This window comes from Nanorana parkeri, unplaced genomic scaffold (genome assembly GCF_000935625.1).
Source record: "Nanorana parkeri isolate BGI_ZX_2015 unplaced genomic scaffold, ASM93562v1 scaffold617, whole genome shotgun sequence".
Classification (NCBI taxonomy): Eukaryota; Metazoa; Chordata; class Amphibia; order Anura; family Dicroglossidae; genus Nanorana; species Nanorana parkeri.
The window spans coordinates 725,625-730,501 of NW_017306885.1; the positions used below are offsets into that span (position 1 = coordinate 725,625).

Here is a 4,877-nt window from a genome sequence, read left to right on the forward strand (position 1 = left end):
CTGCTGTACGGGCTATTTATTATAGCCCGTACAGCTCCCGAAGTTGGCCGAGCGGCTCAGTCGAGCCGAAGGCAAATGCTCCGGCTCGACTGAGCTAAGGTGAAAGCTGAAGCTGGCCGAACGGCTGACAACCTGCTACTGACAGCTTGGTGGAGCCAGCCGTCATCTCACACCTGGCTCGGGCCACTTGCATGCAGAGACAGATCAGCGTCCCCTGGTTACCAGGTAACCAGGGACACTGATCTGTCATTACACTGAGAACCCGGCGGAGCCGCTGTGATATCACGGCAGCTCCGCCAGGTTCTCAGTGTGTAATGACAGTTCAGCATCTCCTGGTTATCTAGTAACCAGGGGACGCTGGACTGCCATTACACACTGAGAACCTGGCGGAACTGCCATGATATCACAGCGGCAGCGCCGGGTTCTCAGTGTGTAATGACAGTTTAGCATCTCCTGGTTACCTAGTAACTAGGGGACGCTGGACTGTCATGAGAACTTGTCGGAGCCGGCTTTGATATGACCGCCGACTCCGACAAGCTCTCATTTTAATGACAACTGGTCCCTTCCAATAGAAAACAATCATTTTCTCCTTTTTTTCTCCTTTTTTTATTCTGCTCGGTACCACAGAGGTACCGAGAAGAATAGCCGAGCCGAAGGGTGCTCGGCGGCATTCGGCTATTCACTCACTGCTGTTTGGACCCTATGAGAATAGGCCGAACAGCAACGAGTAGCCTGCCGGAGGTTCGGCTAAGCCAAACCAGATGTTGGATTAGCTGAGTCAAACTCCTTCTGCACTTCGGCCGACCCGAACCCAGCCGCAGCAAGCCGTTGTACGGCTGATTTCAGTCGGTGTACGGCTGAAATACTGGCAATGTGTCACCAAGCTTTGCCATGCGTTGCCACAGTTAATTTCATTTTTTTAAAGAAAAAAATACATTAAAAAAATCATGCACTGCGATGCGTTCTAACAACGCACTGCAGCGCATGTGCATGGCGAACACCTCAATATGTGTATGTTATGTGGGGGGAGGGAGGGGTTGTGCTTTTTTGTATTATTTTTTTTTCTACACATTACACTTAAAAAAAACAGAATTCTTACTTGGAAAATAGCACAACATATCAGTATGATGCTAACATGCTCCATGTTTTAAAGTGAACCACAACCAGGACATGGTTAGAGATGTACACTGAGTAGAGGAATGTGAGAAGCACTGGCTAGGCCTGTGACGCAAGGTCTGCAAAAGGGTCAACACAATTCAGCCAAGCTGTAAACAGATGGTTAAGCTAGCCATACACGTTTAGTTTTTCCTCGTTCAGCCTGTGGGCTCAATGAGAGAAAACCGGGTAGACTCCCCCCTCCACTCTAAACAGCGTGCATGGAGGAATCTCCTGCTGCCAACTATTATATTCAAACAGCCGCAGGAGCGTAGCTGGTTGAGTACCAAACAGTGAGGGCAGCCACTTGGCTGCTGTCACTGTTCGGCCGACAAATTTCCACCCGTATCCTCTGATTTTTGAATTGACGTTTGTCGAGTTGACTAGGCCACCCATGGCTCACATTTCACCTAATTTACAAAAAACTGGCTGAAATTAGAGTTGCGCATGGCCAGCTTTTCATAGATAATATGTTTACAGTCTACTTATATAATGGCAGTATTTAGGACCAACTCCTCCCAACATCAATATTTTAGTCTTAGGTGGGCATTGGGTGGCTGAAATCAACACCCTCTGAGAGTCTTGTAGACTTTTATGGAAAGATTTCCATCAGTAGTATGTGACGGCCCCATCTCCTCCCACAAGGTCATAATGACGGTTCTGCCTTTCCCATTACTTTTTCTTTCAGTTCTACATGATAGAAATCAATCTGCAGAGTGTGACACCATCATCTGGCTTTGCGATGACTGCGGCAAATATTTGGAACTGTGAATTTTGGTGGCAATCAGTTAAAGGTCCCTAAGATATATGTTCCAACTTTCCAGAAAATTTGCAAAACTGAAATATAATTTTTTAAGGTAAAGCACATGCTACAAAAATGACCAGGGGGAGAAAAGACAGAGAATGAAGACAATGCCAGGGGTATTACTGTACTATGTGAGAGGTGATCAATATCAGTGTTATACTCACCTGTAACCTAGCAAAAATATATACAAATCAAGACAAAAACACAATAAATATGGGATTCCTTTCCAGATAACCACGCTTTAAAATGGTATCCTTGCTGGAGAAAAGAAATGTCCCGCTGTCATTCAGTCCATACGTAACACAAGCTATGCAGATTACTATTTTGGGTTTGGCTGCCTTCCAGTTAATAATGAAATGCTGTAAGGGCAGTTTAGTCTATGGGTGTACTTGTTACAGCCCATATCCTTGCTTTACAGGTTACAGAGCAAGTGTACAAGTCGTTCTGTGTTTGCTGGTAAATTTGCAATATGAATGGAACATCCAGACATTCACATTCTATAGGCCAAGAACACATACATTTGTAATAAATGCACACATACTACTAGATTGCATAATTTCTAATAAGAATGTTACACAACAGTCTATTATAATAATTTAATAACCTTCCATTTTCTTAAAGTGCTGTGTGCCATTAGGATTAAATGTTCACATGTTTATATTTGTCATCACGCATATAAAAATATGCCACATAAACTGCACCAAACACTGTTAAATATGCTGGCAATAAAATTATGTAAAATAAAACAGTATTTATTGGTAGATCCAAACCCCTTACCTTGTGCATCCAGCTACTTCACAATTTGTCAAGAAGTGATCCCGGCAAAATGTCACCCTGGAACAGAAACAGGTTTGTGTTTATCTGGTACAGTAAGCAAAGCACATTAACCCTGACATAAAAACACTACTGTCAGACATCATGCTAGAACATCTTCCAACTTAAAAAATACTATGCGCTCTATGCAGGTTTATATCCTAAGACACAAAGAAGCTTCCACAAGTGTAGAGCGGGGGTAGATAACCTCTGGACCTCCAGCTGCAGTAAAACTAAAAAATCCCATTATGCATCTGCCTCTAGAAGCCATTCCTGTGGCTGTCCGAATCTTACAATGCCTCATGCTACTTGTAGTTTCACCACAGCTGGAGGGCCAAACTTTGGTTACCCCTGGTATAGAGCATTCAGAATAAAAACCGATTGGGTTAATGAACTTCCACAAAGGGTGGCCACCATGAATTCTAATTATGGCATACTGTCTTGCTTTTAAAGCATGTCACAGTATATAAACTAAGAGTTGCAAATTTTAGTTTATAGCAATGGTTCTCAACCAGTGTAACCTCAGGACCCACATTTTAGGAAACCGCATGTTCCAGTGCGGGATTACAAGCTGTGGGTGGTAGGTGCGTTTGGGGTATCCTTCAAATGAACGGCAACCCAACACACCTCCCACACCAGAATGCAGGGTACGTGCGATTAACGCACTGTACTAGTGTGAACAGACCCTCAAAAACACCACCCACTCTCACTACTTTACAAGCACTGGAGTGGATCCTCAGCCTGGGGTCAAGTGTGGGCTGCTGAACTGTGACGGAAATCCATCCATATGTGCATTGCTTGTACAGCTCACTCGCACGCCCTGCTGGGAGCCAGAATGTGATGTCACCCCAGTCCAGGCACCTCTACAGGACACGTGGGGGAGCAGTAAAGAAATGCGTGTATGTATGGAGCTCCCTCGCGGCCATAGCCCCATCCAACCTCAATCTGACACACGGCACCGGGCAGCATATTTTGAATGGCCGCTTGGCATGAGAAATGACAGTGCTGCACTAGGGGGAAACAGAGGAGGCTCTCACCTACAAAAGTGGAAGACATGCAACGACCCACTAAACACAGGGTCGCGACCCACTTTTGGGTCACGACCCACCAGTTGAGAACTCATTCTCTGCTGTTATGCATTGAAGGTAGGAGGCATGCATTTATGTGGAGAAACCTGAGGGCATGCCCTGGGTGGCACTTTAGAGAGATAGACATGTGCCAACACCTGCAACTCTTAAATGTATGTCTGGTGATAAACTCACATGTAATCCTTTCCTAAAACAGTGTAGAGACCTAAGATCTGGACCACTCGAGGAGCCCCCTAGCCCTGGGTCTGCTGATATGCAAATCTTAAGTTCTGCTGAGACAGCCCCTCCTACATCACTCTATTGGACACCAAGACTGTCTATCACTTGGACCACCAATAAGGAGTTGCAATAGGCAGTAGGAGATGGCCAGTATGCTATTTTGTGGGTGAAAGTTGTTATTTGTATATAAGAGTCCTCAGAGTTTGAAGGCTTCTATGGCACTCAGGTAACTGGGTAGAGGATACACACCTGAGGTTTACGATATTATGGGATAGGAAGGATTTAAGTGTGTAACAGATTAATTCATTTTTTCCGCCCGTCTCCCTCTTACTGGTATCTGTTAACTTTAAAGGTGACATCTACACCACTTCCTTCGACAGCTGCAAGACAGCTGGTGTAAGATTGTTTTCAGAAGGGTAACACCAATATGTACCTGTTATTCATATCCTTATTTGAACTTCTAAAGAAATCTAATTTTATGTAATGATTACAAACCCACCCAAGTTGTGCATAGTGTTATTTTGACTTGTAAAATGAACATTTAATGATGGTTATTATAGGCCATAAAACAAGGATATTAGATGAGGGCACGGTCTAATAAAACTTGCTTAGACTGGGTGTAAAATAGATTTGACTGTGTAGAGTGAGGTGTATTCCATGTTTACTGACTCTAGGCTCCGCCTAGTAACCAGATGATGCCCTTTGTAGATTGCTTTTATCTTTTCATAATAGTGCCATTGACACCAACAATTACCCAATAAAGACACAACCTATAGGTTATGACCTCAGTAACTATG

General features: G+C 44.1%; 1 protein-coding gene across 1 annotated transcript in view; it reads right to left on the reverse strand.

Annotated features, from left to right (window-relative positions):
* The window catches only part of MAPRE2 (microtubule associated protein RP/EB family member 2), a 146,469-nt gene extending 143,672 nt beyond the window's left edge, over positions 1-2,797 (reverse strand). Inside the window, exon 1 of the mRNA XM_018562966.1 lies at positions 2,738-2,797. The gene's annotated coding sequence lies outside the window, so the exon portion shown is untranslated. The remainder of the gene's footprint in view (positions 1-2,737) is intronic.
* Positions 2,798-4,877: the final 2,080 nt, after the last annotated feature.